A 12,587-nucleotide genomic window follows, 5' to 3' on the forward strand; every position below is an offset into this window, starting at 1 on the left:
TAAAAAGAGGAAGAACTGGTGGAAGACATCCATCCTGAGTGTGGTAAGGTTCTGGCAATAGTTTTGCGTGGGAGGGTGACTGGATGGAAAAAAGGGGGACTCATAAAAGTCCCTCTGGGTAATTATGGAATAAAAATGACATATACTGTTATCCGCCTGGTATTCCCAAACATTTAATTATAAAGTTGTGGCCTGATTAAACTGATGTCAAATATCTCCCCTCCTTCTTTCAGTATAGCCAGATAATCTTCAGTTCATTACATGTTTCCAATATGTCTATCGTATTTATGAAGATCTCATAATCTTAGTATCTAGGCACTAACAATGATGTCTATAACAGATTTATTTAACTTTCACCTGCCATGGATCATAACATATTACGCTCTTTTTACTTTACTTGTGTGTCAGATTAGGGGGGAAAAGCAATGGTAGGCAATTTCTCTGATTCTGCCCGCCACCAGACTAAGCCCATTCCTGCTAACAAAATGGTCACACAGTAGCTCATGTTGATCTATGTCTTATGATGGTGCCTCTTCATTGCCAAGTTCATGCTGTTATCCACTAATTTGATATTCTTGTGATTTGAGTACAGTGACATCAATTGATTAAATTGCTTGAAAAGATTAATGATCAGCAGTGAAATAGCTATGTTGATATTTACATTTGAAGCCTATTAATTTGAAGCCTATTGATAAATATTGGTATGTCATACCACTAAATTATTTCATGTTGTCTTTAGATATCATTGCATCACTTTACTTGGGTTCACAATTTGAAGATTAGCTTTACAACCAGAAAAATCTAGTAACCTCCAAAAAAGTGAATTAAGATGCCATAGCTTGTTCATTTTGACCATTGGTTTTACTTTTCTTGCTGTTTATTTCCTAGGAGGTTTTTGGAACAAGGTGCTGCAAAGCTGTGTTGCATAGGAGAAGCAACACTAGTGCCTTTCAAAAGCCACCCTTGAAACATTGCTCCTCAAACAGTGGTGAGGAGAGAGAGGAACTTCTTTGTGACTTTGTTTCTCGGTGGATTTATCTTGACTAGAAAGTAAATAAGGGTATGTCTACACTAGCTCGTTAGTTCAAGCTAGGTAGGTAAATAAGGGCAACCGGAGTTGCAAATGAACCCCAGGATTTAAATATCCTGGGCTTCATTTGCATGTTCCCGGGCACTGCCATTTTTAAAACTCCATTCCCACGGCTACACGCGGCACGGAGTAGGTAGTTCGAAGTGCCGGAATGGAAAGAGGAGTAACGGTAGTTCAAATTAGGATCTCTAATTTGAACTACCTACTCCATGGCATGAAATTCAGACTAAGGGGGATTTAAAAATGGCGGCGCTCGGGAACATGCAAATGAAGTTCGGGATATTTAAATCCCGGGCTTCATTTGAAACTCTGGTTGCCCTCCTTTGCCTTCCTAGCTTAAACTAATGAGCAAGTGTAGACATACCCTAAGTTATTTTTTGTCCATCATGTGGTAACCAACATGTTTTAGAATTATTGTGTAGGCAAGTCAGGGTAAGTCTTGATCTAGAACAAGCAGATCTAGAAACACAGAATGATAAAACACTAGAACTTGAAGGGACTTTGAGAGGTCATCAAGTCCAGTCCCCTGACCTCCTGGAAAGACCAAGCATCATCTAGATCATCCCTGCAGGTGTCTGTCTAACCTGATCTTAAATATCCCCAGTGATGGAGATTCAACAACCTCCATTTAGTTGCAGCCTATGCTCCTTTCCTAATATGTTCTAATACAACATCTTTAATCCTGTCAGTAACACTTGGATGATCCAACAGTAACAAAATAGGGCAAGAAGGTCAAGCTCACTGTTCAGCTTCTGGCAAGGATTGAGAGGTATTTAAAGAGAGCTAGAGACTTTAAAGATATGCCACTAGAAGACAGTTACTGGATGCATGATGAAATAAGGAAGATGGTGTGTCTTCCCATATTACTATATCTGTAGTGATCCTTTCTGCATTAGGAGCTTCGGGTCTGTTTTTTAAACATATCCAACATTATCAAGTTTTTAAAAATTGTGGAATATATTTCTTGGTTATGTTTTCTTCTCGATAGGTCTATAGATTTGACTGCTGCACAATGTAGCAAGCCTCTATTTATGTATATGTCTTTATAGATATTATTTGAAGCTTAAAATTCCCTTTTCCTGTCCTGACAATATGGAAGACAGATTTGCTATGCCTGTCATATTTTTGCCATCTCTGAATCACCATATTGTCAAATTCATATTAACAAAGTATCAGAATGGAAAGAATCCAACAGCTATAGCCACTGATAGAATAAAAACTGACCATGCTTCAAGCATTATTCATTAGGGAATAGTATTTCTGAAAACGTTCACTGAATTTTCTGAATCCTGGACCCATGCGATTTGCATAAGCCTACTTGTTAAAATAAATGCAATTCTGAACAATAAAGGAACCACTAATTACTCAAGAGTGAGAGGAAGGCCAGAAGCAATATTCTTCAAAATCATTTTATTTTTATCATTAAATTTTTGCAATAATTACATTGATAGTGAGAAATGTCAATCCTGTGACTGATATAAGTGAGAGAAGTGCTTGCTAATTTTCTCACTTTTCTAATGAAGAATTTAAAAATAAATCTCAAACTGAAAATACAGTAGCATGTGTGTTTGGTTCTTCCTCCATCATTATCTTGGAAATGATTAAAAAATCCTTTTGTTTTATGCTATTTGGACTAAAATTATTTTCTGGAATAACAATTAAGGGTCAAATTCATCTATGGGATGGTTAATGCATCCAAATAGACTCATCCCTGGAAGTGGCATCATGCAATAAACATAAACTTATTATTCATCAATATTAATATTTATGGTCCCAAATTAGATACAATGCTTTTAAAGACATAGAATTGTTCAATTTGTTTCCCTTCATGGTGTCATTGAAGATTTTTGCTGGGTTTATAAAACTTGGTTTTTGGATCTATGACAATGTCCCTCTAAAGCTTTCAAACTGAAGTCTTGACATGTACCCTCAATCTTAACCTCACATAGCATAGCATTTGTCGGACAATTTCTTCCATTAAAATATTTACATTTATACATGAAAAGTAAATCCAAAACTCAAAGACAATGTAACTATGTGAAATTTCTAATAATTTGAATATGTTAAGAATAAATCTTAAATCGCTTTATAAAACTTAACTTTTAGGACGAGATTCACTGGTAACTTCTGGCAACCGTGGAGAAGTCCAAAGCAAACAGAGCATGAGCACCATTTAAGATATATTTATGTCTGCTATTTATCACTAGAGTAGAACAAAGGCAGAATTCCCTAATTCCCTTCCCTTCCCTTCCTTCCCTAATATGTTCCTTGACCCAAAAACCACCTACTGTTGAGTCAACAAAATGTTACTAATAGGATTAAAGATGTGGTGTTAGAACATATTAAGGAACATTTGAAGGAAGACTGAAAAAATTGGGCTTGTTTAGTTTGGAAAGAAGAAGACTGAGGGGGCACATGATAGTGGTTTTCAAAAGGGTGTCACAAGAAAAGGGAGAAAAATTGTTCTCCTTGGCCTCTGAGGATAGGATAAGAAGCAATGGGCTTAAAATGCAGCAAAGGAGGTTTAGGCTTTACAATAGGAAAAACTTCCTCACTGTTAGGCTGGTTAAACACTGGAATAAATTGCCAAAGGAGGTTGTGGGATCTCCATCTCTGGAGATATTTAAGAGCAGGTTAGATAGACCTCTGGCAGGGGACTGGATTCGATGACCTCTTGAGGTCCCTTCCAGTTCTAATATTCTATGATTTTGTGATTTGACTTCTCTGTTGAGAAAGGGCTTCCCCAAGGGATTCCAAACCCCACAGGTTAGGCATCTATTCCAGATTATGTGAACTGGAGTAAATGAGTCAGCAGTTGTGTGTTACCCTGAATAGAGGCAGAGAAGACAGGCTTTTCTTGTACCCAATGCTGGCTGGAGGAGGTCAGTAGTGAATTTCTGAGCAAGTAGAATGTGTGCTGTACAGCCCTATGGCTGCTGAAGGAAACAAGACTTTGTGTGTATTTCTGTTATGTGTACACACATCAAGAATTACCCGGGTTCTACATCAGATATCTCTCCTTCAAACAAAACTACTGTGTAAAGCCCCAAACTTTACCTTTCTGCTCTGTCACATGGGTAACAGTACTTTCTATACTTCAGATGCTTGATATATGTACATCAAGTAGCTAAAATGCCTAATCATTGTCTATTGGGTATATAATAATGCACCTAGAATTCATTTTGAGGTGCAAAACCAAATCCTTGATCATGGCACGGTTAAAAATTTGTCTCAGAAGATAATGGAAAAATGTTGTACTGTAGTTGTCAGAAGAACTTTGAATTTTCACTGCCCACATGCTTCTTACCACCTGAGGAGATAATGATATTTGTCACAAGACTTCACTGGGTGGTATTCTATGTATTTTCACAAAAGAAAAGAAGGTTCACACAAATGACTAGGATCTGGATTTAAAAGGTATTTAGATACCTAGGGGTGTAGATAGGTGCCCACATGCTTCAACAAAAAATCTCCTGGACACTAAGGGTACGTCTAAACAGCAGGCTAAAGTCAAATTAAGCTACGCTATGTCGATTGTGTAGCTTAAGTCAAAGTAGGTTAATTTGGCTTTTGGGATAGTCTACATTGCAGGAAGTCGAAGGAAGAACACTTTTCCTTTGACTGCCCTTATCCTGGTGAAATGAGGGTTACCATGAATCGGATGAAGAAGTCCCTTGTGGAATGAGGGTTACCGGGATGCCCAAATTGCACTCCTGTTATTTTGAAAAATATTTGAAATAGCAGGTGACTTCTTAAAACATGGGTTTGTTATTTTTGGATACTTCTGCTATCCCAAAATAGCCGCACAATGTAGACATACTCTTAGTTATTAGCATTAAGCAATGGATAATAATTGAAGTTAATGAATATAAATTAATTCCAGTATTTACTTTGAAGTTCTCTATACAGTTGCTAAGTAAATGGAGATTTTTTTATAGTTAAAATGTTGAAATATCACTAACAATAGATTATATGATCTATTTTAACAGGTAAATATTCCATTTTAAGGGTCTGCCAAAGGTGGGAAAGTCTTTCACAAGGTAAGGACCTTTTAAGAAATACTATATTAAAATGATTGTGTTTTTTTGGCATATCTGCTAGAAAAGAAACAGAGGAATATGAATTCTGTATTGACTATATTATTGATAGCTTTGTGGACCCCCAAAAATGATTATATAATATATATTACATAGGCTTTATCTCAGTGTTAGTTGTGTTTAAAATAAAGAACAAGTTGTCATTCCTTTTTTCTTAATAAAAATATTGAATTATCTTAATAGATTCAGGAAAAAGTACTTGCTGAATGGAAGTAAACTATAGACTGCACATAGCAGTCTGATACTTGTTTTTGTGTGAAATAGGCAATAAAGAAAACTACTAGGGACAATAAAATGTTCATGCTTTGAACAAGAAGTTTTTTGTGGAATGTTTTGTGAGCTGCTGATTTTTTTGGTTTAGTCATTCATTCATTTAAAATGTGACTTGCATTCAGAAAAGGAAGACATAGAGTTTTAAATCAACTTAATTTTAGTATGCCATTGAGAAATATCATATATTGGATGTATAGTTGAACTCAGTCTCTCTTTTTATTCTCTCTCTTTTCCTCTTTCAAGATATTATGCAAACATATAGGCTGCATCTAGACTGGCAAGTTTTTTCGCAAAAGCACTTGCTTTTGCGGAAAAACTTGCCAGCTGTCTACACTGGCCGCTTGAATTTCCGCAAGAACACTGACTTCCTACTGTCTGAAATCAGTGCTTCTTGCAGAAATACTATGCTGCTCCCATTCGGGCAAAAGTCCTTTTGTGCAAAGCTTTTGTGCAAAAGGGCCAGCGTAGACAAATCAGATTTGTTTTGCGCAAAAAAGCCCCGATAGTGAAAATGGCAATCGGGGCTTTTTTACGGAAAAGCACGTCTAGATTGGGACAGACGCTTTTCCGCAAAAAGTGCTTTTGCGGAAAAGCATCTGTGCCAATCTAGAAGCTCTTTTCCGCAAATGCTTTTAATGGAAAACTTTTCCGTTAAAAGCATTTGTGGAAAATCATGCCCGTCTACACATAGCCATAAAGTATATGTTGTTTGTGGATTAATTTGATTCCAGAAGTTGTTTCATGTTGTATATTCTTTAAAGTTTGACAAAATACTTAAAACCTGAATTGCTATCCAGCCCAAATTTTTTGTTGTAATTCTTCATTCTTTTGATATGATTAATTCTTTAAACTGGGAATATATAGGTATAGCAGTTGAGAAAATGGTATAGTTAGAGGCTTTACTGATGATCTTCCCAGCTTGCATAGGACAGAGCTTTCTTTTGATTGGATGTCATTCAGTCAGGGAAGAAAATTCAGGAGACTGTGACATGTTCTAGACTCTTTCCCTGAAAAAAATAATTGTTAACCAGAGAGAAAGCAAGAGAAGCAATTTTGATCATCTCATGCCCACAAAGTATAGTAATTGAGAGGAGGCTGACATCTCTCCTATTAACAGTCTATCAATACTGGAGAAGCTAAAATCCCTCTCAACGAGTTCTGTACATTGATGGAGCAGAATAGGAGAGTGCTGTACAAAGATCAACCTATTCTGTAGTCACTATCCTACTTTCACAGCCCTCTGGGGCTTGTGGTATCTGGAAGTAACTTGATTTCTGCTGATCCTTGAATAAGGGCATATCTACACAGCAGAGCTAAAACTGAAATGAGCTATACAACTTTAGCTATGTCAACTAAGTAGCTTAAGTCAAAATAGTTTATTTCAACTTTTGGCACTGTCTACACAGCAGGAAGTCTGAGGAAGAGCACTCTCCCTCCAATTTCCATTACTCCTCATAAAATGAGGCTTACAGGAGTTGGAATAAGAAGTCCTCCAACTCTTATGTTATTTCCTACGTTGAAATAACTTCTTGTAATGTAGACACGCCAAATGTTTTGGAATGTAGTTATTCCAGAATAATACTGCTGTATTACCCTTAGTGTCTCCCCATAACATAAAGTAATATCCAATTTTAAAAGTTGGATTGATATAGGTTCATGGCTTTGATGGGTTTCCTTGTTTTGTGTTATTAATGAATCATGCTTCTTTTGTTGTGTGTCTCCTTCTCGATGGGATTCCATTCTCCTAATCTCATATATTGACTAAACTTCATCCTGAAGTGTGTATGCTTGTTTGCAATGGATCAGAATAATCATAATTTCAAGTCTACTATAACCGATTTGTTTCAAAATACTCTAAGGTTACATCTAGACTGCAAGCTTCTTTTGAAAAAGCCTCTTTCGAAAAAGAGAGTCTAGACTACAACCAGTACTTTTGAAAAAGCAAGCTGCTTTTTCGAAAGAGAGCACCCAGGCAGTCTGGATGCTCTCTTTCAAAAAAGCACAGTTTGCATTATATCACACCTTTTTTTGAAAGAGCACTTTCAAAAAAAGGCATTCTTCCTCGTAAAATGAGGTTTTCCACGATTGAAAAAAGTGCTGAGTTCTTTCGATTTACTTTCAAAAGAACGTGGCAGTAGTCTATATGCAGGGGAAGTTTTTTCAAAAAAAGGCCAAGTTTTTTGAAAAAACCCTGTAGAATAGACACACCCTAAATGTATTCTAACTAAGGAAAATAAAAATGCACTAGTAGAAATTCTAGAGAAAAAAATAGTAATACAAGTGGGGTCTTTTTTGTTCTGTTTACAAGTTTTTTTTCCTTGCCAAGTTCTTTTCATTATATAGATTTTTTTTTCCTTCTCAGAAACTACGAACAGGTTTTGGTCTTACCAGAAATTTAAACACAATATTGGCTGAGATAAAAAAAAAATATCCAAGAAAGAAGTGATAAATGAGGGTTTGGGTCCCTTTAAAGAAGGAGAGTGCACTAGTTTAAGAAGAATCCTATCTGACATGAGTGAAAATCCTGAAAAAGACATTAAAGGACATGTGGTATCAGGTTGAGAAAATGTATGTCACCATCTACAGAGGCATAACTTACATCATAAAGAAATCTAGGCAATATAGATAATTCAGGGGGAGGGGAGAAGCACCCATACACATCTAATAATGCTATAATCCTCTTGAAAACTTCTATTGTTTATTAAATAAGCTAATCCAGTAAGATAAATACTAGTACTTAGTCTTACAATACTAGTCTATATTATGTTGAGGGATATTATGCTTCTTTCTTTTAATATAGTGCTGATTGCAGTTGAAAAAAATATACTGTACCTTATAAATTATTCCAGTCAGAACCAAATAATTGATGCCAGTCATTACCGTTGTACATATCTGAGGCATTATATCATGACAAAACTGCTTCCCAAGTGTACACTATATATTTATTTTTTCAGTTTAGATTGCGAGTTAATTTTTTTCTACAAAAACATATGGTTTTCAAACCTAAAAGAAGATATGCGTTCTAGATGTGATATATACAGTATTCACAAAATGAAAACAGACATTCAAAATTCCCATCAAAATATAAATATGTAAATATTTATGTTACATGTATTGAGTGGGAATTTGACCAATTTACTGTATGAACGGGATCTAAAGTATGATAATATAAATGTTTGGAAAATGTGTGACTGTTTATTTAAATTATTGTCCTAATACTTTTGTTTCTTTCAATGAACTTTCAAACTTCATTGTCAGACCTACTGTATTGAGCCTGATATTTGGAGTATTAGTAATTATTGTACTTTCAGGTTTGTTTGATCTTGGTAATTTAAAAAAAATAAATAGAATGATGGATTTTCATGGTTCTTCAGCCATAATATAAAAATAGACAGGTCCTGCCCTCAGAACCTCACAATGTAAGACTAGACTGAAGCTACTGCTATATAAGAAAACAAAAGAAAAAATTAAAGAAGCCTTTTCACTACCATTTGGGTGCTTGTGATAGAGCTAAGCACAGACTTGGCACTTGTTTTCTCCTTGAGCAAAGAGGCTAGGGAGGGGATAAGTATGTGGTCACAGCTTTCCTCATTCCTTCACACCAGCTTGCCCAACAGAGCTTGACATGCTTGGGAGGACACACCACACTCAGTAAAAGCTTATTACAGCAGTCTCTTTTTCTGCATGCTTCTTCAAAGCATCTGGGGCATTTATTACCAGGAGGTAACACTAAGGCAAATGATTGATTCACCCAGTAAACGAGATAGTTATAATTGCACCAAAGCAAAATTTAACTAGTTCTCTTTATCTGCACTTTGTTTGCTTGGGAGAGTTTCAGTAAGTACAGACCAGGGCGGCAGTGGTATCATGGGGAGAGGCAGCTTTTCATCATTTTTATAACTGTTTCCATGAATACAGAAGCTTGGATAAAAAGGAAAAAAAATAATTTTTAAAAATCTTTACCTTTTTTAAAATTCAGTGAAAATTTCTAAAATCAAATGCATTTCCACCATCTCCATTGTTGGTTGAAAATGCAAAACAATGTGGAATTTGTCAGAGTTTAAATTTTGAATGAGAAATTTTGTCAAGAAATCCAATTTCAAATAATTTTGACCAGTTGTACCATGTGCAATACTTCTCAGTATAGCTAAGAATTGTTCATTGTTGCACCTGACAACTTCATTATTATTTTAAATACACCACACCAATATCTTACATCTTTTGCTAAAACTGAAAGATCAGAGGACTTAGATAGCTCAGTCATGTTTACCTTATTGAGGTTCCTTGGAAGCAGGTAAACAGGTTGATTAGGAAGTTTCAGGTGTAACTTCTAAATTTGAGGTCCTGCAATAAAGGAAGATTTACAGTTTCAAGATGACTTCTTCCATCCCCTCCCATAGCAAGAGTATTTCTCAGGCAAAAGTCTTCACTACATGTGACTGGAAAAAGATCCTCCCCTCCTATCCTAGAAGTTAGTCAATAAAAGAGCTACTTTCATGAGTAAGTGACTAACAGTTGCAAAATCAGGTAAACAAGAAAAACAGAACAGATATCACATAAATGTAGAAACTTACCAGCATACATGCATACAAATACCCATTTTTATTCTTGTCTGTAGCAGAATTCATCATTAAAAAGAGTTGTTCATTGCCTGAAGAAACTTTATATTGAAGCCTTCAAACAGCATTCTTATTAGTAAAAACTGATGGAAGTGCAAATACAGGAAAATGCAATAAATATTTATTTATGCCATGAATCATTGCCAAAGTTTCTGTACCTTAAGGGCACATATATTACATACAAGAGTATTTCAGTTACTTATGATTTCTTCTCTGTTTATTTGCAAGAAATATTAATGTAAGGATGTGCCATACACTTTATTTAAAACCTCATTTGTCAAGTTGATGTTTTAGAAGTAGAAAATATACCATTCTAAACGCTCTCATTTTGGGGCTATATGACTGACTTGCTTTCTACAAGTTAGGAACAGGAGCTGGGCTGAGTGGAGCTAAGAGGTCAGTGTGCTTTGTGATTTGGGAATTCAAAGAGGTTGGAGCTCTTCAGCAATTCATGGTGGGATTTACAGAAGCATCTATTTGATTTAGGAGCCTAAGTTCCTTTGACATTAAAAGATTTTTAAGAAATTTATCAAATTGATGGTATTACTATATATGGAAAATAACAAACCTAATACCTATATTTAAGAATGAGGTGGGGTAGGGAAAGACCTGGGCAACTGTATACCAGTTAGTCTGACATCAGTAGGCTTTAGAACTAATTTTGAATGAAAAATTAAAGACATGGAGGTAAATGCAAAATGAGATAAAATGCTACATGGGTTAACCAAAAGTTCATTGTGCCATACTAACCTCATATCTTTCTTTGGTAAGATAACTGATATTTTAGTCAAAGGAAATGTAGTCAGTCTAATCTATTTGGATATCAGTAAAGTATTTGATATAGTATCATGTGGGAAATTATTAGGTGAAATTGAGAATGTGGATTAGTATAAGAACTGTAGCTAAGGAACTGACTAAAGGGGAAATGAGTACACGAGCCATGACACCTGGCTAAAGGAGAACTGTTAGGAAGTAGCGGGGCTTACTACTGGAGTTCCTCAAGAATTGATCTCTGAACGGACTTTATTTAATATTTTTATGTATGCTCTTGGTATAAAAGCTAGCAGTGTACTAACAAAGTTGGCTGATGATATGAAGTTGGAGGTATTGTCGATATAGAGGAAGATCACAATATTATTCAGGAAGACTGTGATGATATTAAGGACTGGAGTAATAAAAATGGGATGCAATTTAATACTGTAAAGTGCAAGGTCTTCATTGAGGAGCTAATCAAACTGGTTGCTCATCATTTGGAAATGGAGAAGGAGAAAGACCCTGAGTGTATTAGTCAATTATAGGATGATTATTAACCACCAATTGTATATACTTATGAAAAAGATAAATGCATCTTAAGATGTGTCAGGTGAGGCATTTCTAGTAGAGAAAGAGAAGTACTAACACTGCTGTATAAGGCACTAATCAGATTTCACCTGTGTACAATTCTGGAACGCAAGTTCAATTTAGATGAATTCGTACTAAAAGAAGTGCAGAGAAGTACTACTAGGATTATCAGAAAAATTGAGAACCTATTTTATGACATGAGACTAAGGGTATATCCTACATTTCAATTAGACATATAGATACACATACCCATATTAACAATAAATCTAGTTAGTGTGGCTAAATAGCAGTGAAGATATGTGATAACAGGGGAATGTATTGATGACCCAGGAGGTCCTTCTAATCCTATGTTGTATTTTCCTACATACTTCAATGTTTGTGAAAATTTTATCAGCATTTCAATCTGACTTGATGTCATGGAGACACTAAGAAGAAATAATCCCTCATCAAAACACTTTTATATCCTTATGTTGTTTTTCATGCCAGAAGTAAAAAAAAAGCAAAATAAAAATAAAGAGATTCTGTGATATAGTTATATGCTTATGTGATGTTAAGCATCTAGTTAACTAATTTGAGACACCAATGAGTTGCATCAGTGGATGATGAAGAAAAAGGAAGGGGAGAGTGTTAAAACAAATAAAATCCATATCAAATGCTAATGATAAAGCAGATGGAAGAGAACTGGAGAATAAGTAATGGGCACTAGAATAAATACTTTTAGAGCAAAATGGCTCTATGGGGGAGAAAGCATTTACAGAAACAATACTTAAAATAATCAAGATCTCATTAATGAGTGAGTTTAGATTAAAACAGGTTGTAAAAGAGGGAGTTTTAGAGGTCATCTGTGTTGAGGGTTAAAGAAAATGACGCTAAATCAGATAAGTACTCATTTTAAACAGCCAGATACTCTCTGAGATCAAACTCATCAAACATAATAGGCTGCAAGGAGACTATAGCAAAGGGAATCCTGCTAAACCACAGCATTGCATCTAGATCTTTATTGAGTTTCTGCTTTAGAAATTATACTACTAGCCAATCTAGTGATTAACCAGTGACGCACTGTCAACAAGGCACTTACCATTTCTTTTGCTTTGGCTTTTATATTACAAAATTTAATACTTACATCAAACTGATAAAGAGGACTGTAAATATGTGATTATCAGTAAG

The 12,587-nt window shown here is 35.3% G+C and overlaps 1 protein-coding gene across 2 annotated transcripts in view; it reads left to right on the plus strand.

Annotated features, from left to right (window-relative positions):
- The window catches only part of TENM3 (teneurin transmembrane protein 3), a 2,294,790-nt gene that overhangs the window by 382,922 nt on the left and 1,899,281 nt on the right, over positions 1-12,587 (plus strand). For both annotated transcript variants that reach the window (XM_075930244.1, XM_075930245.1), the window contains one exon: positions 5,080-5,130. The gene's annotated coding sequence lies outside the window, so the exon portion shown is untranslated. The remainder of the gene's footprint in view (positions 1-5,079; positions 5,131-12,587) is intronic.

Source organism: Pelodiscus sinensis, chromosome 5, assembly GCF_049634645.1.
Source record: "Pelodiscus sinensis isolate JC-2024 chromosome 5, ASM4963464v1, whole genome shotgun sequence".
Taxonomy (NCBI): domain Eukaryota; kingdom Metazoa; phylum Chordata; order Testudines; family Trionychidae; genus Pelodiscus; species Pelodiscus sinensis.